This window comes from Canis lupus, chromosome 15 (genome assembly GCF_003254725.2).
Source record: "Canis lupus dingo isolate Sandy chromosome 15, ASM325472v2, whole genome shotgun sequence".
NCBI lineage: Eukaryota > Metazoa > Chordata > Mammalia > Carnivora > Canidae > Canis > Canis lupus.
Window position 1 is genome coordinate 54,662,259 of NC_064257.1, and position 23,054 is coordinate 54,685,312.

At 35.3% G+C, this 23,054-nt stretch overlaps 1 protein-coding gene and 1 long non-coding RNA gene across 4 annotated transcripts in view; both read left to right on the forward strand.

Moving 5' to 3' along the window:
• The window catches only part of GRIA2 (glutamate ionotropic receptor AMPA type subunit 2), a 151,711-nt gene that overhangs the window by 11,831 nt on the left and 116,826 nt on the right, over window positions 1-23,054 (forward strand). The gene's annotated exons all lie outside the window — the stretch shown is intronic.
• LOC118350856 (uncharacterized) lies at window positions 7,486-22,863 on the forward strand. Its single transcript, XR_004805442.2, has 3 exons — window positions 7,486-8,006; window positions 11,293-11,397; window positions 20,851-22,863. It is a non-coding gene; the product is annotated as an uncharacterized LOC118350856 (long non-coding RNA).

A 23,054-nucleotide genomic window follows, 5' to 3' on the forward strand; every position in this document is an offset into this window, starting at 1 on the left:
TTGTGGATTACTGTTAGAGAGACTGTTTTCCATGTTAGAGAGACTGTTTTCCATGATCCAGCTACCACAGAAATTGCTCCTACAACTCTAGAGTTGTAGAGCAACCACAGGAGGAAGGGCTTCCTTTAAAAAAAAAAAAAAAAAAAAAAAAAAAGCCTTTATCTCAAGCCTTTGGCAAAGAAAATTCTGGAAATGATGATCTCCAGGGGTGATAGGAGAGGCGTGTGCCTTGCTAGTTTTTCTGGAAGGATACATTTCAGCTCACGTCATGGTTTTTTTCTTTATTCATGTGTTGTGAGGAATTGAAAAAGTCCAATCTTGTTTTTAGTTTCCATCTGAAATAGAGATATTGAGCTTTAAAATTCCCAAGCACTTTCACAATTTATAGCTTTATTTGTTTTACCAGCTTTTTTGTTTCTGCAAAATTTTGGTGTTATTACTGAAATTTTAGGAAGCCAGGCAACAATTCACAGGAAATGTCAAGACACTATGTAGCTTTAGTTCTTTGATGGGAAGAACTAGAAATCTTCATCTTTATACTTAGAACACAGACAAGTCAAGGATTGTCATCTTAATCATTAACGCACGCAGTTTGCAGCTTGATGTCATGGATGATAGAATAGCATTGACTAGGAGTCTGAACCTGGAACCAAATTCTAGTCCTATTGTTCGACGAGTGGCATTAGACAAATGTAATCTAGGTGAGTCTCAGTTTCCACCTTTGTAAAAGGGAATCATGCAATACAAGGTTGTGTGGAAGGTACACAGTAGGCATACACACTGTGTACTGTGTTTGGCGCATCTGGTGGCGTGAAAATGAGGCAACTCTTAACCGTTACTTTCTGTGTTAGGATCTTTAGGCAGTTTTGACGTGTATTGATATAAGAGGTGGGTGATCAAGAAAATTGCATTTCTGGGTTCTTGTTGGAACCTGTTCCTACTGTGTGTATACCAGGGCAGGGCATATGTTGTTTGGTGGCAAAGACGAGACTAGCAAAATAAACCACATAAGCCACTTAAAGTTATGCTTCGTGCACTAAATTATGAAAATGATTTTTAAAGACTGAGGTGCTGAAACCCGGGTGGTACTACATCTTTCCCTTTGTAGCTTTTCACTTACATTTAGGATATCAGCAACTTGGCACTCTTTTGTCCCTGGTAGATCTTTCTAGCACTTAATTAAGATATTGTTTGATAACTTTTTTGAACTGTGCACACTATAGATTCCTAATGTTTTATTTCACTTAATTAATTACACTATATTTATTTAAATTAAAAGCGGTCAAGAGAACAGAGGCTTTGAAGTCAGGCAAACGGATTTGAATATGATCAATAGCTTTATGATACGAAGCATGTTTTGCTCTTTGTAGAATGAAGCTGTTTCCTTCTCACGCCTGATATTATTGGGGGGCTTAAATGAGAAAATGAATGGCCTTAATTAGCTTGTCGTAAATAATCCAAATATCCCTTCCTCTGCGTATCCTAATGCTTTACTGGAAACCAAACAGCAGGCTCACAGCAATGAAGGAGAATAAAATTCTTGCCTTCAGAGAGCTTATGTATTTGATTGTTTTGTATTTATGTCTCACTTTCATCTTTTCAAAACACTTGCAGCTCTGTTTGGTCTCTACTGTAGTAGCTATGTAAAGTTTATAGGACAAATGGAATTATTATATTGATTTCCAGATAAGAAATCAAATTAAGTGAATTGTTCCAAGCTACTGCTGGTTTGTGGAGGAGCTCCTGCCTGCAAAACAAGCCCGCTGCTTCCTAGGCCAGAGCCTTTCCCCATTCTAGGTGGCAGTGAAGCTAGTGTCTTAAAATGAGCAGATATGGGTTTGAAATTATGGCTCCAACATTTACCAGTTATGTGACTCTATATATATCAGCTAAACTTTCGAATCATGTTTCTTCTTCTGTAAAATGAGAGTCATTATGATACCTGCCTCATAATATAACTGTCAAATTTAAATGACAATAGTTGTCCAATATAATACAGCGATTAATTGCTAATTTTAGTGGTTTCAATCCCCCTTTGTGTATGTTAGTTACATATACTTGGCTTCATCCTTTTGTTTTTAAAGATTTATTTACTTATTTGAGAGAAAGAGACAGGGAGAGACAGAGAGAGAGAGAGATGGGAGGAGCAGAGGAAGAGGGACAAACTGACTCCCTGCTAAGCACACATCAGACACAGCCTTGCCACTGATTCCAGAATCCTGATTTCATGGCGTGAACCAAAATCAAGAGTCACACACTTAACTGACTGAGCCACCCACGTGCTCCTTGGCTCCATTCTTATGGATGCATGGAAGAGAAAGTAGCTAAGGAGATCTAATTTAGCCCTCTATGTCATTTTCAAATTAATAAACTTCTTTAATATGGCCATTCCAACTAATATTAAAGATTAGGGTTTTATTCTATTGTCATTGTTAGGAAACTGAAGGATATGCACACCTTATAATAATTTTATTGTGTTCTTGATCCACAAACCTTCTCCCCCAAATTCAACAGATAGAACTGAAAATCATGAATAAGTTAACAAAAAGGTAGATTCTGGTTAGCTTTAATTGTGAATATCTAATTTTATTCAGTTACTACTTTTATCATCAATATATTTGAGCAAGTAAAAATGATGGTAGATGTTTCCCATGAATACAGTGACCTTAACACAGGACAGGTTCTTTGTGACTTCTTCCCTGTGGATCAATTATCTGCAATTTGCTGCTGGTTGGTTGGCCCATTGTCAGCTTCCCTACAAGTTCCTTCCTCAGCAGGAATAAGGGAGGCTCTCTTTTCCTGCTCTGTTGTGTTGGAAAGGTCTCAAAGGTTTTGAAAAACTCTCAAATAACTATTTGTCTAGAAACCACTTCTTTTGGAGAATAGAGAGACCCTTTTCGAGGGCATGTAACCACTGACAATAAGTAAAAATAAGGAAAGCCCATGAATGAGCTAAAATGTTTGTTTATAAACTATTCATTACCTCATTTTAGGTTAACTTTCATTAATCTGACGCTGCCTCTTATTGCAGTAATCAGCATGTGAAATCTCTAGGGTATTAAGAACCTGGGTCAAAGGTATTCTTTTAAAACAAATCCATATATTAACAAGATAAAGTTATATTAGTGACTTGATTTGGACTGAGGTAGAAGGCATCAGATAAAAGTCAAATTCTTATCTTCAAAATACTTATGTCAACCTTGTTAGTATGGATCAAAACTTTTAACAGGATTTTCTTCTTTACCTCTTTTCTCAAACTTTTAGCAGATTTCTGTTTTATGCCAATCCCTTGATGATATCTGAGGTGACAAAGAAAGATAAGGCTTCTGTGTTGGAAATTATTCATAGGTCCAAAATCTTTTTTATAACAAAGGTAGTAGTTAATCTAGGTCGGCTAGGTGATCTTATTATTATGTTTGTGTGTAGTCATGGCTTCTAGATTATTTATAAATATTCGTAAGTACCTTGGAACTACATTTGAATCAAAGTATCTTAAAAGTAGAAATGGTAATTCCAAAAATCGTGAAAAAAAACATAAAATGGTCTTGATGGAAGCTGACAAATAATGATCTTATATGCTGATTTAGAATATATTGTTGAAAAATGGATGGCCAAATGAGGAAGTAGTGATACTAACTATAATATGAATTGAAGATTTGTCAAAAAGCATTGTAATTTTTGAATCATATTTGATAATTTATATTTTGTTTTGCATGATTTTCTTTTTTTCCTTTTCTGCCAAAATGTTTTAAGTTCTTTGAACTGGTGTACACTATGGAAATTGCTGGGTGGTCTTTATATAAATTAATTAGATAAGGGTTATATAATATAATTGTCATAAATACTATTTTAACTTGTTATTGAAGAATTAAGTTACAATTTTAACATAGTAAGTTTTATGAAATAGTTAAAAATGTTGCTGTGTATGGTTACTTTGAATAATTTGAACTAACATACTACTAGTTCTCTTGTGAGATTTTGTATAATCTAAACTTTGATTATTATAGCAGTTTGAGTATTTCAGGTAGAAGATTCTAATTATCTAAAAAGTTGATGTAAGGGTACCTGGGTGGCTTAGTTGGTTTAGTGCCTGACTCTTGATTTCAGCTCAGGTCTCGATCTCAGGGCTGTTAAGCTTTGCCAGGCTTTGTGCTCAGTAGAGTGTCTGCTTGGGATTCTCTCTCCCCCACTACCTTGCTGCCCCTGCTCCCCATGCTTGTGCTCCCTCTCTCTCAAATAAATAAATCTGAAAAAAAAGATGTAGTTTTAATGTATAGAAAAAATATAAAAGAATTAAAATATTTGTGAATAATAAAATTTTGGTGTTTTGAATGATTTAAAGCTTAAAACATGGAAAAAATTAGAATTTAGATTCTCAAGGTCCTAACATTTTAAAGTTTAAAAATTCTGAAGAAAGTAAATTTTACATATGGTAATTTTTTACAAAAGGGAATATAATAAATATTGAATCTTTTTCTCTGCCTCAATTCTTCTTTCAGATTTCTAGAAATTCTAGTATAAATATGCACTATACTGTTTGTATTTTGATTGCTTCCGACTTGGCAAAAATTGGAATACTGCTTTTATCTGTAGGGTTTCCTTTTTTTTTTTTTTTTTTTTGTAGTCCTTGTATAGCATTCTCTCGTTATTTAGCTCTGTTTTTTGTTGGCGACTTTTTCTACCTTTTGCTATCTATTTTAATATCGTGTGCAAATGAGTTTGCAGAATAGATTCCAGTGAGTGGAATAACTGAATCAAGACGTGTTTGCATTTAGAATTGTGCTAAATGTCCAAAAAAGATTGATCAATTTACAATCCTATCTAGAGTGTACGAGTGTGACTGTTTTCTCCTGATCTTACTAGTATAGTAGTGTACAGTATCAAATTTTTAAAGCTTTGTCACTGATATTCAACTGCTTAAGTTTATAATAACTTTTACTAATGCTTGAAGTTTCTAAACATTATTATTTGCATTTCTGTGTGTGTGTGTGTGTGCACTCATGCACTTGTTTGTAACTTTACCCAGTTTTCTGTTGGGCTCTGGATCTGTATTACTTATGGATATACGTGTTAAAGTAACATACTTTATTGTGTCATGTGACTATTTTTTTTCTTTTAACCTGTTTACGATTTTTCAGAGTCAAAATTTTAGTTAATGATTTTTAAGAATACACATATTCTTATATTTTAGTCAAATTTAGAAATTGTTTATTTTATTGCTTCAGGATTTTTGTGCCTTGCTCAGCAAGACTTTTCCCACTTAAAGTTATTTAAAGAAAAACAACTGCTCATTTTTAAAATTAGTATCCATCTTATTTTGGTTTCATGATTCAGAATAAATCTTTGATTCATCTGGATTTATTTGATATAAATACTAAAGTAAGGATCTAGCTTTACTTTTTCCTTCATAAGGTAAGCCAACTGTCACTACATATAATGCTAAAAAATACATTTTTTCCTTATTGACTTGAAATGCCATCAGATACTCTTCTTGAGTAAACAGGGAATTTACCCAGAAAATGAAATAAACAAGATTGAAACTCTATTACAGACAAAGGAATGTAAAGTAATGCAAGATAGTTGTTTCCTGAGTGGTGCTATTCTTGTAAAGTGTGCTTTTGTGTCACTGGGTCTCAGATCAATAAAAGAGGATGTCAGATTTTGAACATTAACTGAGCCCAGAGAGATAAATAAAGGATTTTGTTATGTTTTTTGGCTTGTGTCACAACACTAATATTACTTAAATGGACGGCTAGTTTCGCATATGTCTCTACCTATATCAAGGTTTAAGTAATGGGTTATGACTATGAGTTGGCTTTTGAGGATCACTTTGAAGTTAATTCAGTGTAACAATCCATATGTGTTCACAAATGGAATATTAAAACTAAAGACCACAATCCATATGCAATGAAGAAAGGTAAAAGAACTCAGATATGCATGGTTTTATTAACTAATATATAGCTTCAGCCTCAATTTGTTGTAAGAGCTTATTATATGGTCTCTCTAAAGCCAAATATCAACCTATTTATGGCATAAATCTTATTTAAGCTGGAATGCTAAATAAAACACTAATCTGTCACTTGCATCAAAAAATACTTTCAGTTTGTCTTATCGTATATGATACGCATTGTGTATTTTTGGCCAAACATCAGGGAAATTTGTAAATCTTTAGTCACTGCATTCTGTGGAAGTTTGAACTTAATGTGGCCTAACATACATTTTCTAATACATGTTCTTCCCATGATCATTAAAATGGGAAGATTTTTTTTTTAAATTTTTATTTATTTATGATAGTCACACACACACACACAGAGAGAGAGAGGCAGAGACACAGGCAGAGGGAGAAGCAGGCTCCATGCACCGGGAGCCCGACGTGGGATTCGATCCCGGATCTCCAGGATCGCGCCCTGGGCCAAAGGCAGGCGCCGAACTGCTGCGCCACCCAGGGATCCCTAAAATGGGAAGATTTTGACTTTCAAGATAATGATTTTATAAAATATATTTCTTTAAATTTCTGAAAGACTCTAGTCATCTGTTTATGTTTTAATATATCTTTAGATGAATAGAAAAAAATTTACCTGGGTGAAAATAAAAAAAAATTACATCAGTAGAACTGCAGTGTTAATATTTACGGTAACACTCTTTTAAAAAAACAAAAAATATTTTAAAAAATATTTTATTTAAATTTAATTTGCCAACAAATCATATAACACCCAGTGCTCATCCCATCAATTTCCCTCTGTAGTGCCCGTCTCCCAGTCACATTACCCCCCACCCTTCTCCCCTTCCACAACCCTTTGTTTCCCAGAGTTAGGAATCTCTCATGGTTTGTCTTCCTCTCTAATTTTTCCCCACTTGGTTTCCCTCCTTTCCCTTATGGTTCCTTTTCCTATTTCTTATATCCCACATTTGAGTGAAACCATATGATAATTGTCTTTCTCTGATTGACTTAATTTCACCCAGCACAATACCCTCCAGGTCCATCCACGTCAAACTAAATGGTAAATAATTATCCTTTCTGATGGCTAATATTCTATTGTATATATAGACCTCATCTTCTTTACCCATTCATCTGTCGAAGGACATCTTGGCTCCTTCCACAATTGACTATTGTGGACATTGCTGTGATGAACATTGAGGTACAGGTGTCCTGTCATTTCACTACATCTGTATCTTTGTGGTAAATACCCAGTAGTGCAATTGCAATCCTTTTTATAGGATTAAAAAAATTATTTGAAACAGAAAGAGTAAGAGAGAGAGCTCACAAACAGGGAGAGGGGAAGAGAGAGGAAGAAGGAGACTCCCCACTGAGTAGGGAGCCCAATTTGGGCTTAATTCCAGGATCCTAGGATCACAACCTGAGCCAAAGGCAGACACTTAACTGACTGAGCCACCCGGGCGCCCCTATGGTAACACTTGTTAAAAATTAAAATGTTTTGTAAACATTGGCTTAATCTCATTTCTTCCCTTACTCATAAAGGCAGAGCAAGGTGAGGAAGAAAAATCCATTTGATGCCACTTTACTGAAAATGGGTGATGTACCACTAAAAGGAATACATACTGCAGTTCTGATGTCATAATGGAGCAGAATGAAGGTAGATTAAGGAGGCATATTTTTCAAGAAGACTCCATGGAACACAGTTCCTATTCTATTTCAAAGGATTACTTTTGCTTTTCTTTTGCCACACTTTCACTTGTGTCCAGATGGCTATTAATATATGTCATAGTAATTTTCTGTTTTGACTTAAAGCCTCACAGTTTGTATTATTTTCCATTTACTTTTAGGGTTTTTTTTTTTTTTTTTGCAAACTTATATTTCAAAGCACTCAATCATATTTGTCTCTGTTTCTATTCATTTTTATGTAGTTCTAAATTTTTTCAAGACTCTTGTATGTCATAATTTTCCTGAGGTGAATCTAATTATTGAGGACATGTTTACTTAAATATTTCTCTAAATTAAAAAAAGTAAACAAATGAATAAATGAGAAACAGAATCAGACGGACCTGTAAGTACAGAAAACAAACTGGTGGTTGCCAGAGGAGAAGTGGGTAGGGGATGGGCAAAATGGGTGAAGGGGAGTGGGAGATAAAGGCCTCCCATTAATGGAATCAATAAGTCACAGGAATAAAAAGCACAGCATAGAGAATGCAGTCAGTGGTATTGTAATAGCATTGTGTGGTGGGTGACAGACGGGAGCTACACTTGAGAGCATAGCGTAATATATAGAGAAGTTGAATGACTATGTTGAACACTTGAAACTAATGTAACATTGCATGTCAACTATATTTATAAAAAAAATTCCTCTGAAATTAATATAAAGATTTCTGAAGCTTTGATTAGAATACTTTTCCTAATTATAGAAGTTACATATTAAGAAATCTAAAAGAAAATAAATATCATCACTAATTTAACCAAGAAATAATCACTTAATAGTTATGTGTGTTCTTTTCCAGTGCTTTTGTACGTGAAACATTCTTGGATGGCACTAAAGACATTTGTATACTTAATTTTCTTAGCTTCATAGTATTCATACCCATAATTTAGGTCATTTTCTAATTTTACAGATTTTATTTGAATCCTTCTTTTATCCATTATAAAATATTGCTGCAACTGAAAACCCTTCTGCATATGCGTTTTTTCTCATTTCTGGTGACTGAGGTGTAATTACAGGATCAGAGGTCTTGAAGCATTCAATTAAGTATTTCTGATATACTCTAAGGAAGTTCATACCAATTTATAATCCTATCAACAATCTATGAAAGGTCTAATTTCACAGACCCTCAATATCATTTTTATCATTTTAAAAAATCCTTAGGTAGTAGATAGCTAGAAAAATCATCTTTGTCAATAAAAGTTTTTCATGCTTATTACACATTTATGTTTCTTTTTTCACAAATAGTTTATTAAGATCTTTTGCTCAGTCTTCATCACCATCTTGGTATTTTTTTCTTGACTTGCATGAATTATTTATACAAGATAACAGTGGCTGGAGAAGATTGGGCTAGGGAGTTGAAAATGCAATAATTAAATACTTTGGCCCAGACAAGGTCCATGTTACTTCAGCTTCCATGTTGTAGGTCACAACTATTCACAGGGCCATGCACATCTTAAGGGAGTGCAGACTGATCATCCTTGACTCTCAAAATCTGAAAACTGTATATTGGTGAATATGACTAAAGTCTACTACAGAAACTTATGTAATTATTTGCCCTGGTTTATTATCTTCCCTTTCAATTTTAAACACAGTTAATTTTTTATAAAATATTGTTCCAGAGATAGTTCTCAAATCCGCCCCCCCACCCCAGTATATTGCATGTGTTTTAAGCTTATAAAAACATAAAAGGACAGAATGGAAAGCAATGCTTGTGCCCTTCCTTACCAATCTCTGATCTCACTCCCTAGGCATGCGCGCGTTCAGCATTTAGTCATTCTTCTAGTGGTTAATTCTACTAGTAGCATAATTATATTGTTAATTTTGTATTTTTTTATTCTAATTTATAATATTATCTTTGAATCCACAGTTGTTATTTCAACAGTTATAGGTGCTATGCTTCCATTGTCTACCTTATGAGTTGATAATGTTTTTGATTCAAGACAGAAAATAAAGACTCTACTCTGTATTTATAATTAGTTGGCTCTATATGCATATGCTTTATATGTAGGTTTATCCTAAAAGCTAAAAATCAATAAGCATTATTTCATAATTATAAGTAGCTGTGTGACCATTCTTTATTGCAGAGCCAAGTACCATGCCTTGTTTGTGCTTTCGCTTTTACGGCTTTTTTTTTTCTTTTCTGAGTATTTGAAATTCCCAAATTTTCTTATGCATTACATGGTTTTAATATATTTGTAGGCTCTTGCTGTCAGATACTTAGATCATAGATCTACTCTTTCCAAAGACTTCTTCCCGTCCTCCTTCTGTTGGTTGCTCCTGATCCTCCTGTACAATGGACATCCTGAGATAGCACAGTCCTTTTGTGGTTGATCATGTATCTTTCTGTTTCTTGGCCTATTCCTTCATAGGCTTTAAATCTATTTTTATTTATCACTTATACTTTCTTTTAAGATAATTTTATGAACATAATAATAGATAATACAATAATAAAACTTTATCATACATATGGGTTTGGTGGGTGTTGATTTCTATGATGAAAATTGTTATTTCCTTAGAACTTGGAAAGAATTACACACTTCTATCATCAGATGTTGTTGAAAAGTCTAATTCTTAGAGTTTTGTGCATTTATTATTTCCTTTCTTGAAGCTTTCAAGTTCTTTATCTTTAATCTCCTAAAAATTCACAGTGCTACACCTGTATGGAACTTTTTTTTTCCATCCTACTCAGCACTCTTTGAAAACAGATTCTTCCTTAAGATTTGGGAAGTTCTTAGTTATTATTACTCAGAGTATTTTTCCTCTTCCATTTAATTGTTTCTTTCCAGACAGCTATTTAGGTTGATTTTGGTTCCTTCTCATTTAGAATTTAATATAGAATATCATAAACATTTAAAAGTAGGATATCCATCAGATTTCTTTCTCTTTTTAAAAAAAATATTTTATTTATTTATTCATGAGAGACACACAGAGAGAGCGAGGCAGAGACACAGGCAGAGGGAGAAGCAGGCTCCCTGCAAGGAGCCCGAGGTGGGACTCCATCCTGGATCCTGGGATCACGCCTTGAGACAAAGACAGATGCTCAACCGCTGAGCCACCCAGGCATCCCCCATCAGATGTCTTTATATTACATCTTTAAACAATATTTTCACTAGTATAATGCAATTAAAATACATCACATAGCTTCATTTTGCTATAGAGAACATCTAACTAGTTCTGAGGTTGTCCTGAATGATTATTCCTAAATTATGCTTAACCAGATCTTCACTTTTTCCCTTCCTACTCATTGCATGGTTATTTAAAAATATGGTTCTTGTGGTATTTTAAACTTTGAAGAATCACTAGGTGAGAGAAACATATTTGTGCGTGATGACTGAAACAATACCAAAAGCAAAGACTAAACATGAAAATGAGGGAAACAGATGAGCAGGAAAATGTGAGCAATGACATAAATAACAAGAGATTATTGGTTCAACCTATTTCACATTACTGATTCTTAGTTTCATCTTGGTTGTCCCCTTTCTTGTATTTAATTATAAGTTGTTTTTCTCTCCTCTTTGCAACAGTTCTATAAAACCTATATATCCACAGGTTTTATCTTTGCCATCTCATTCTTTTGCAAGACTTCTTTATGTTGGCAACATAATCACATTTTTTTTTCTCTGATATTCCGTTTTAGGTGTACGGCCTTTGAATTTTGAATGTGATGATCATGAGAAGCTTCATTTCTAGGTTCTTAATCCTAAGAATCAATTGGGTTAAAACTTTGCCTATGTTTTAACAGGTATATCACTAATGATTCAAAAATGATTGCTCAGTAGAAAAATATTAAATATATTTGGTAGAAGAAAAAAAGTCTGGAGATTTAGGGATTTTACTTTTTATTATCAACCTTTCCTTGCCCTTTTCCCTATTGATAATGGAGATAGTCACTAGCTTCAGAAAATGAAAGTACACTGAAAGGGCCACACAAATGGTTCATTAATGGCTGGGAGAAAGTGCAGTTTACTAAATAATTTTTTGTTTTTTTAATGAAAATCAGGAAGATTGATTTATATGCTTTCTGGTGATAGAGGTACTGGGAAGATTGCTAGTCTCTATAACTCTCTGAAGAGTTTAACATTTCTTCCCTAAATTGTGCCTATAGTTGATTCTCTTATTCACATTGGTTATGTTCTATAAAATCCCTGTGAATGCCAAATTAGGGAACACTGAACCATTGCTCCTAAGGAAATAGAGTTAGATTCTGTAGTCACAATGTTTCCATCACCTGATTGACACATAACTTCTTTTTAAAAATATATATATATTTTTTTTTCATGAGAGACATACACAGAGAGGCAGAGACACAGGCAGACGGAGAAGCAGGCTCCACACAGGGAGCCCGATGTGGGACTTGATCCCAGGTCTCCAGGATCATGCCCTGACCTGAAGGCAGACACTCAACCACTGAGCCACCTAGGTGTCCGGATACATAACTTCTTCTATGTGTTTCTGTTTCAGACACCTTATTTAATACGTATCAGTGATCCATTCACATTGAACACATATCTAAGCAGTTTATCTAACACATACATTTTCTCAATAAGGTACATCAACCTTCTTACCCTTAGGAACACTTGACAGTTGGCACTGGTCTTGGGACCATGTTCAGCATTATGCTTGGGAATTTTATTTTATTTTATTTTATTTTATTTTATTATTTTATTTTTTATAATGTTATGAATTTATTTATGTATTTGACACAGAAAGAGAAATCACGCAAGCAGGGAGAGAGGCATAGGGAGAAGCAGGTTCCTGGCTGAGCAGGGAGCCCTACGTGCAGCTCCATCTCTGGAGTCTGAGATATGACCTGAGCCAAAGGCAGACCTTTCACCGACTGAGTCACCCAGGTGGCCCATATGCTTGGACATATTAAACAGCAAAATCACCAACAAAACACATAAAAACACAGAAAATTTGGCACTAAATAAACTGCAAAAAGGACATTTTATAGTCTGAGAGCTAAAACAAGAAGGCAGAGTGTTGCCCTGTTCAGCCTCAGCTGGTCATTACTGTGTGTATTGGGCCACGGCTCTGTCCGTGAATGAATGATGGTAAAAGGGCATCAAGTATTGGTTTGGGGATTACAAATAAATTTTAGTTAGTAGTTGATTTGCACATGCTAAATCCACTAATAATAAAAATTGAGTGTTTGATTTGAGTCAGTTTTGGCAATTCAAATCGCTTTCCTTTTTCTTTTTTCTTTTTTTCTTTCTCTCTCTCTTTCTCTTTCTCTCTCTCTTTGAGTAGTCTGATAAAATTGAATTTCACCTTGCTTTGAAATGTTTATAATTACCTATGCTGATAAATCACCTTGAATTTGAAAGGATGAGAAACGGACATTACTTTAAACTCTGTGGAATAAATTGAAGGGAAAAGAAAATGCTTATTTCCACAGATTCAAGTTCATGATGGTACAGATGAAGGACAAAGCCCTTTCTTTCATTTTTTCTTTAAAGACTGTCCCCTAAATGAGAAAAGTCTAAAACACCAAAGGGCATTAAACTCCTTTGGGGTGTTTAAGCAATGATTTCTGTGTTGTGTTCTAGATTTTTTCCACTTGTGTTTTGCCCATCTTCTCACTGGGAAGGTCCAAATGCCAAAGGAGACAGAGAAATGAGAAGTGCAGATGGCCATTGTGTGTATCTGTGCATAGTGTACACACCATTTGGCTGTATGTTAGGATGGATATAGGCTTCATAGGGGTTTAACAGAATCTAGGTACAATTCCTTCTTGTAAATTTTTTTTTAATTTATTCATTTGAAAGAAAGAAAGAGAGAACATGAGCAAGAGAGGGGAGGCAGAGGGAGAGGAGATGCAGACTCCCCACTGAGCAGGGAGCCAACATAAGGCTCCATTCCAGGGTCTTGAGATCATGACCTGAGCTGAATGAAGGCAGACACTTGGCTATCTGAGCCACCCTGACACCCCAGCATTCCATCTCTTGTGAAGGATTTTTCTAGGCACTGAGGAGGTTGTGATGAGGAAGACTGGAAAGGTGTACATCCTCATGGAGCTGACATTAGAATGGGGTGAGTGATAATAAACTGATCAACAAACAGAAAAGAGGCAATTGTAGGTGGGGTTACATACTTTAAAAGAACTCAATAGGGACACATGATGGAAGAACTAGATGAAGATACTGTGTTAGGTTCATTCTGGGGGTAAATGAGATGGGAGCAGAGGCCAGAGAGACTGGAATCAGCCTGAGGGATAAAGGACAGGGGGAAGAGCATCCTCGGTAGGAGGAACAGCAAGTACAAAGGGCCCGAAAGAGAAAAGTCTTGGTGTGATTACTCTTCTGAAGAAACCCAGAGGAGTTGCATCATGGTAAGAGCCAGAGAGTAGGCCAAAGAAGCTCAAAAAATCAGTGCGGGAAGCAAAGCACACAGTTCTTTTTGGGCCATAGTAAGTAGCCTACGTGTTGATTGGTGCACATTCAAGGTTCATATATATCTCAGACTGGAAGGTAAACAGTAAAAAAAGATCTTACCCCTAATGACTTAGGTTTATCCGAGTGAATGTCAGCAAAAATAGTCAATGGGAAGAAGCAAATACTGTTTCTGTACTCACAAAATCATTGTAGAAAGACAAAGCTATTTTCTTTTGATTGGATTTGGATTTCCCTTTGTCTTGGAGAAGAGCATCTGTTCATTATGAGAAGCTCCCCAGAAATGTCTTAGGCATCAAAGAATTTCTGTGCTTTGGTCTATTGTGCTATGAAGCGCCCTATATAAACGAGGCTACTGATAACTACAGTTCCGTTATAATTCAGGATCCTCAACACTTGTCCCTTACTTGGTGTCACAACTATTTTCTGAGCAAAACATGTGTCATCTTTGACTTCCAAACTTTTTCCTGTGAGAAATTGGTGATCACGAATAGGGAAGGCCTGGTCTGGGGGGTGGGGGTGGAGGGTGGGGGGCCCGAGGGAGGGATCCCCAGTTCTTTCCTCAGATGAGACAGAGTTAGTTGGGAGGATGAATGAGTTCCTCCCTGAAGCCATGTTGGCGGCTCCCTGAATACTCTGCCCTCTGAAAGTGAGTGTGAGGAGAAATGTGGAATTTAATTTGCTCATCTGCTGGTCTGTCCTCTTTGCCTTGGCCAAACCATGATCTTCTTTGGTTGAAAAAAAAAGAGCTACTTGAACAACAATAAGTCCAGAAGTATTGCCATTTTCTAAAAATCTACATTTTCCCAATTCACTTGTCTAATTGAGCTACGTAGCGCATGATGTATTTTCATACACTTTAAACTGGTAGCACACAGAGCGAAGTTCTTACGTTGAGTGCAGCAGGCGCTCTGTGGAAGCAGTGATTCTCCCTGTGATCCCCATGGTTCACTACTGTTTTTATTTCCAGGTAATTAAGGTGGTGTCATATACTTTAGTGTTTGTTTATGCTGCCAGGTCCAATATACATCCATGGAATGAACTCTGGTTTTCCTTTTTTTTTTTTAAATTGTATTTATTTATTCATGACACACACACACACACACAGAGAGAGAGAGAGAGGCACAGACACAGGCAGAGGGAGAAGCAGGCTCCATTCCATGCAGGGAGCCTCACATGGGATTCGATCCCGGGTCTCCAGGACCACACCTGGGACTGAAGGTGGAGCTAAGCCACTGAGCCACCCGGGCTGCCCTGAACTTTGGTTTTCTTGTGAAAAACGAAACAAAACAACACTGCTTTCCCTTTCTCCTTATCTGGGTGATAATAGACTTGGGGTTACTTGTCATTCAAAGGAACAGAATCCAACCTAAGAACAGTCCCCTTGAATCTTCTCCTATGTGCCTCATTAGGGGATTTATGCTTTCTGAATGGTTTGAGAACAAGGTTTCCTTGGGGGGAAACTGTTGAAACTCAATAACCTGGTAAAATTGAAAGATGAAGAGTCTTTGTTGTATTGCTAGAAACATGATAAGTGAAATGAAATCCAACTATAAAATACAAGACCCTGGGATGGATGCCATACTAAATAGTAAAGGCAATAAATTGTCAGTCTTTGGGGGATGATTTCTAGGGAGAAAGATTTCAAGACCTCTCCTGATAGTCTATTTAATCACAAAATAACTCTTCTTGTCAAGAAGTTCTATCTTATGTCTAACTTAATTTGTCTTACTGTAATTTAAGTGTCCTTTCTTGTATTCAACCCTTGAGAAAGAAGCAAAAAATTCACTGCTTCCTCAGCATGATAGGATTCCACATACTTGAAGATGATAAATAAACAATTTCCTTTCTTTTTTTTAAGATTTTATTTATTTATTCATAAGAGACACAGAGAGACAGAGACACAGGCAGAGGGAGAAGCAGGCTCCATGCAGGGAGCCTGATGTGGGACTCGATCCCGGGACCCCGGGATCATGCCCTGAGCCAAAGACAGATGCTCAGCCACCTGAAAATAGGTGCCTCTCATCTATTTTCTAAGACAGGGATTCAACTCAGGCTTCTTCAAGCACCTGGATTCATTCTCTGGTTTATTCTTCTATTCATATAGAACTTAATACCTATTTTATGTTTTATTTTAAAAAAAGAATTGAGACCTACTAGGTGCAATAGTAATAATTTCTAGCTAATTCTGATGTTGGTTGCAGCATATATTCAAGATAACATATCATTTAATATTAAATATGCAACAGTATTACATTTAGTTTTGAAATAGCTACATTATATTGATGATACTTATCCAATATGTAGGTCAGTATCTTGCTGACCTTTTTATTTTTTTAATTAATTAATTTTTTTAAAAAAATTTATTTATTTATTCATGAGAGACACAGAGAGAAAGAGAGGCAGAGACACAGGCAGAGGGAGAAAGCAGGCTCCATGCAGGGAACCCGACGTGGGACTCGATCCCGGGTCTCCAGGACCACGCCCTGGGCTGAAGGTGGCGCTAAACCGCTGAGCCACCCGGGCTGCCCTTGCTGCCTTTTTTTTTTTAAAGGATGTTTGTTCAACTTTATTATTATTTTTTTAAGTAGATTTTATGCTTGGGTTTGAATGTGGGTTTGAACTCACAATCCTGAGATCAAGGCCTGAGCTGAGATTAGGAGTAGGATGCTTAACCAGATGAGCATGAACTTTAATAAACACTTTTTATGATGTGACCCTGCTCCCTCTATGTAAGTTTCATACTTCAGTAGTGATATTACTTCATTCAAACATAAATTATAGAGTGGAAATAAGATTTATGGAGTTTGGTTTGCTTTTTACAAATTCACTTTGGAATCTATTCAAGATTTACTCTTGTAAAGGGCTTTGAGCTACATATCTTATTATGTCCTCTGTAATATCAAATATTGCAATTAGGATGATGTTATCTATAGTTGATATGCTACCTCTTTGTAGTTTTGTAGAGATTTTCACTGCTGGATTAGAGCTTATTTTTCTTCTCAGAAATATTGAGTAATCATTATTTTTAATCTTCACTTAAGTGCTTTGAAATATGTTCTCATACTCTCATATAAAAATATATTGTTTAAATTTTAATTTTTCATTTCTGTTTATTTTCACTTTGGATTTCTATATTCATATTAGAACATTATATATCACAACTAGTGATAGAATTTGAAAGCTACTTCGTTTTACAATTGTAATTTATAATCACATTAACTATGCTTTCATTCATTTCCTTTCAATTGATAGGAAGATGTTTCTTGCCTATTTTGTTTTGTGTCAATCAGATAAAGATGAAAGTCTGTAATACTTGGGACTCATCAGCAAGTTTTTATTACATGACTGAAAATTATGCCCTTCCGTAATCAGCAAGTACTTTCTAGATATATTTCCTGGGACTCTGTGCCAGGCCCTTTGAGGAAGCAAACACAGAGTCATCTTCTCCTAGCAGGTTACAAATAGTCTAGAAGAAAAAAGTTAAACACAAAAGATTTGAAGATGGAATGCTTATGTCCCTAAATATATGTAGGATGTGGATCTAGAAAATGCAGAGATCATTGTGATTGATGAACCTGGGAAATGCTTTTGTATTTTGTGGAAATAGAAGAAAAGAAAGAGTTCATGAGCATAACCTGTGACCTTTACATTAGTAAGGTCCCCAGAAATGTACTTAGAACAAAGAAAGAAATCAAAGAAGAATGTGACATGAGGTCCAAAGAATGGCTGGTTTTGACTGTGCAGGCACATACATAATCTCACAGCAGGTCTTGTCACATTAGTCTAGAAATGGGACTTGGGCCAGGCAGGAGAGCAGGGCATCTGGAGCAGAGTTGTAAGCTTGACACCTGGCTGTGCAATTATTTGAAAGAGGTGGGGCATTTGCAGTTCTTGAGAGTCCTGGGGAGAAAGCTGAGATCAGAGCTATCTAACCAAAATGGAGACACAAGGGCAGTTCTGATTAAAAAGGAATTTCAGGTTTCGACCCAGAATAGGAGCACAGGAAGGTATGTGCAGGAGGTGGATTTCAAAGAGCAGAGTTAGCGAAGCCAGCAGGGCAGAAGCGGAGTCATCATGCAGATGGCACATACCTTATCTGGAGGAAGCTGACAGGGCTCGACTCTGGATTCCACTACAGAGAAGCCTGATCTTTGCTTTTATCATCCTCACTGGGAAATCACTGATTTATCAAGTTTAAACTTTGCCTGGTTTGTAAAATCCTCCTCTAACATCGTATTCTTTGGACAATAAACTCTCTGCCCTAGCCAATATCCCCTTTCTTTCATAGATGTTTTTAGTATGTCCTATGTGCCAGACACTGTGCCCAGGGGAAAGAAGCTATCCTCAAGGGGTCCATAACCTAAGGAGTCACTTTATGAACCTCCAAGGACGTTTTAAAGTTCCTGAACACTTCCTAATAGAGTGCCTTCAGATTTTCCTCCAACTATTCAAGAGCTTAGAACAACCTAGATATAAAATTTTTTTATCTCTCAGTCATATCTCAAAAATGTATTATTTATTAATGTTTTCATTAATTTTTATATTATTTGTATTTGATTAATGTTTATATTATATATAAACATATTCATAATACATTTTATATTATTTGTTATATTATAGTTTTATTATTTATTACTGTTTATATTATTTTGTATTTTATATATATATAAAATACGTATATATTTCAAGTTCGTGTTGAAAGGATTTATCTAAGCTGTATATATATATATATATATACATATATACACATATATATATGTGTGTATGAAATTCTCATACACTGTGAAGCTTTTCTGGAGCATTTTAATCTTTACTGTCCTAGTGTCTTCAGAACTTCCAATCTATTTCAACTATTTTGAGAAATTATAGAGGTGGAAGAGATTTAAAATCATTTATTTATTTTAAAATGTTGAGAAACAGGGACGCCTGGTGGCTCAGCGGTTGGGCTGCTGCCTTCAGCCCAGGTCGTGATCCTGGGATCCGGGATTGAGTCCACATCAGGCTCCTGCAGAGACCCTGCTTCTCCCTCTGCCTGTGTCTCTGCCTCTCTCTCTCTCTCTGTGTATGTCTCATGAATAAATAATCTTCAAAAAATGAAAATAAAAAGGTTGAGAAATGAAGCCCAAAAAGATAAGATGGTTTAGTTAAGGTTAGCACAGCTATTTATAGAAAGAGCTAAGATTTGTACCTAAAACTTCTGATCCTTGAATCAGTCAGGTGTCTGACAAAGTGCTGGGATATTGAAGATACTCAATGAATGATGGCTGTTATTCACTAGGTATCAGTCTTGTTCCTCACTAAAGTATAGTTTCTTTAAGAATTGTGTGTGCTTTGGCGGGATGAGCACTGGGTGTTATGCTATATGTTGGCAAACTGAACTCCAATAAAAAAAATAAATTTAAGAACAACAACAACAAAAAGAAAGTGAACAAACAGCGTACAGAATGGGAGATAATAATTGCAACTCATAAATCTGATAAGGGACTTGTATCCAGATTATATAAAGAATGTTTATAACTCAATACTAAAAAGACAAAACAAATTAAAAACAAAAACAAAACAAAAGAAACAAACAAAAAAAGAATTGTGTGTGCTCTACACTTGGATTGTGTATCCTGGATTACCAGCATAGAACTGAGCCAGTTGTAGCCGCTAAGCATATATTTACTGATTAATTGTTAATACAAACCTCTTTCCTATGGTCTTCATATGGAGGAAGTAGAAACTGAAAAAGAACCACCACGTTAATGTTAAGATCTATTATCATTGTGTCTTTATTGTAAAGAATATTTGGGTTCCCGAGCCTTGCAGTTAAGCAATGGACATGTACTGGGGCTGTTACTCTAGTAAAAATGATTATTGATTGTTTATATTGCAAAGAAGTGACTGTTGTGATTCGCAAATATTTTTAAAGCTACCGTTAAACAGCCGCTCCTCAAATTGAAATTAGTAATTATGGACTGCCAAAAATCATTGCATCCCACAAATCAAAGGAACATGGCTCCCTTGTTCTTAATAGATATTTAAAACTCCAAGACACAAGTTGAACTGCTTCACAAATACGGAAATATTGTTCCAATGGAAAGTAGCATTAGAAGCTTGCTGAAAAATCTTCGTTAGTTGATATACATCTGAATTTAAAGCAAATTACTGTAACTTATACTAAGGAAAGAGAATTCTCTTAGGAAAGAGAATGCCAAGCTTTAGTCTTCCTATCTAATTAGAACACAGGGATATTGATTTATTATATCAGGTATAATTATATATGAGGGTATTTCAAAAACTCATTTTCTTAGGGGATGAGTAGTGTGAAGAAGTATAGCTTTAGAAAGAGAAACAGAAACCTAATTTCCTAAATTTCCTGGACTTGATGCATTATGGCACTTATCAAAACACCTTATATATCTTCCAGTTTTATATTCAGAAATGTCATTGCAGATGAAGGAAGGCAGTAGCAACTAGGAGAGAGAATTAAACTTGTGTCTTTGCGCTGAGAGAGATGGATAATTGTAGAAAAGAGACATGCCACGGAAACTATCTTAAAATATTTAAAGCTTTTTAAAAAAATTCTGACAGAGTGGCTTATTATAAGAGAAATATAAGGTCACTTTCATATTCTTAGTGGGGCAGAACAAAAACAGTATGGATTTCTAGCTAGTATTTTTTAAGAAAATTTCTGTCCATTCATTCATTCATCTATCTCATTGGATTCTGTTCGCTTAAAAACTCCACCCTATGAGTTATTTTATTTCTGTAGCACTTTTTTTTTCTTTTTAATTTTATTTCATTTGTCTTGGTAGTGACAACCTGCTGATTGTCCACTATTAACGTTGACATCATGAATGGATTGTGAAGCCAATGAAGATGCGTATCTTTCTAATAAAGAAGAACAAGTAGAAATGAATGCTCTTCCAAGAATACTGCTAATAGCAGAGACTGCTACAATAAAATGCCCATTTTCTAAGATTATGCTTTGTTTGATATAACTATAAGAATGGAAATTCATTGGAAAATTGATATTTATTTATTCATTCATTCAAGACTAACACAGTTGTACCATTAGGCCAGAAGTCAAGATCATTAGTCCAGTGTTGTCTGAGGATTCTTGGGGTTTGTTGATATTCTATAAGAGGTCCATAAAGTCTAAGTTATTTTTATAATAATATCAAGACATTGTCTTTCCACTTTATATACTTTGTGATCTATTAGCATGAACTAAAAGCAGTGGTACTAGACTGTACTGAGGAGCCATAATATTTGTCACTCTCACACATCCAAAAAACAATAAAGGGTTTGCTCAAGAATGTCTATTGTAAAGCAGTAAAAATTGTTGATTCTACTGAATCTCAATTCATAAGTAGACATCTTTTTGTATTCTGTGAAACAAAATGAAAATTATATGTGAAGCACCTGGTTGTTTACCAATTTCATAGACCACCTCTTCAATTGAAAGAGTAACTGGTTACTTAGATATAGTTATTTCACCAACAGTTTTTGCAAAAGAGCAAAGTGTGTCACTTTAAGGGAAAACAATTCACAGTTTTTGGTGCCAATTACAATATTCAAGCTTTTATGTAAAAAATAGAATTTTGGAGAACTTATATATCTGTCACTGTGAGTTTGTCACCTTCCCAGTAATAAAAGACTTCTCAGATAAGATTAGTGGTAACATGAAGGAATACAAAATTTTGATATTAATATAATGAAAGTATCAACATTTGGAAGATATGCTTAATGTATTTTCCAAATGACCGATGCATAATATTACAGAACTATGCATGGGTAAAAGATCCAAAGGATGGAATAGACCAGTGGATTTTAATGAAATGGAGTACAAAAACTTCACTTATATGGGTTTAGATTCCACATTATAACTAACCTTTAAGAAACTACCAGTTACCAACTTTTAGTGCGATTCCAAAGAATAACATCCACAATTATCTGAAAAGGCTATCAAAACACTTGCCACGGGATCCCTGGGTGGCGCAGCGGTTTGGCGCCTGCCTTTGGCCCAGGGCGCGATCCTGGAGACCCGGGATCGAATCCCACGTCGGGCTCCCGGTGCATGGAGCCTGCTTCTCCCTCTGCCTATGTCTCTGCCTCTCTCTCTCTCTCTGTGACTATCATAAATAAATAAAAAAAAAATTAAAAAAAAAAAACACTTGCCACTTTTTAAACTAATAGGTATATAAAGACAGATTTTCCTAATGTATTTCCATTAAAGTAAAATACAAGAATCCAGTTCTCTCCTTTTTTAACATTACAGATATTTGCAAAAATGGAAAGCATTCTTCTGGACAATAGGGTTTTTCATAATAATATCTTAGGATGGGCTTAATATTCTTGTTTGTAAATGAATTAAGTGAATATTTTACAAATCTTTCAGTTTTAATTTAAAATAATGTAAATTGGAATAAGTGTAACTCTTATAAACAAAAGCTCAATACAATCCTTGGTAAATTTTTGAGTGTGAGAGAATGATGAGCCCAAATATTTGAGAACTGCTGTCTGAGTCTGTGGAGATTTTCTACCGATAGGACTTCAGAAGTTGAATTGACAACATGATAAAAAAAAAAAAAAAAAAAAAACAACTTACAAATTTGGAACTTGAAAATTTTGTTTGACCTCCTACACCAAAGTTATGGGAATTACTATATTAGAAAAATTTGCTACTATATTAGGATCTGAACTTTCAGAGAGGCTCTGTGGCTGATCCTCTTTCAGACCCCACAAAATTGACCCAAATAAGAATTTCATTCGAAGTTTTAGCCCAGTGCTGAGTCAAGCTCAATGATGCTTATCATGCTGCTTTCACCAGGGAATAGTTTATCTTATGCTAATCATGGAAAAAGCAAAATAAACACTAGAGAAAAATTCCTTTTGTGTCTTTTTGTAAAAGATTTGTCAAATACAGGTAAAAATAAATCTATTTATCTGAAGGGTAGTCTTTTCAGAAATATTTTAAGGTGAAGTGTGCACATACACTTTTGTTTTTCCAGCAGTC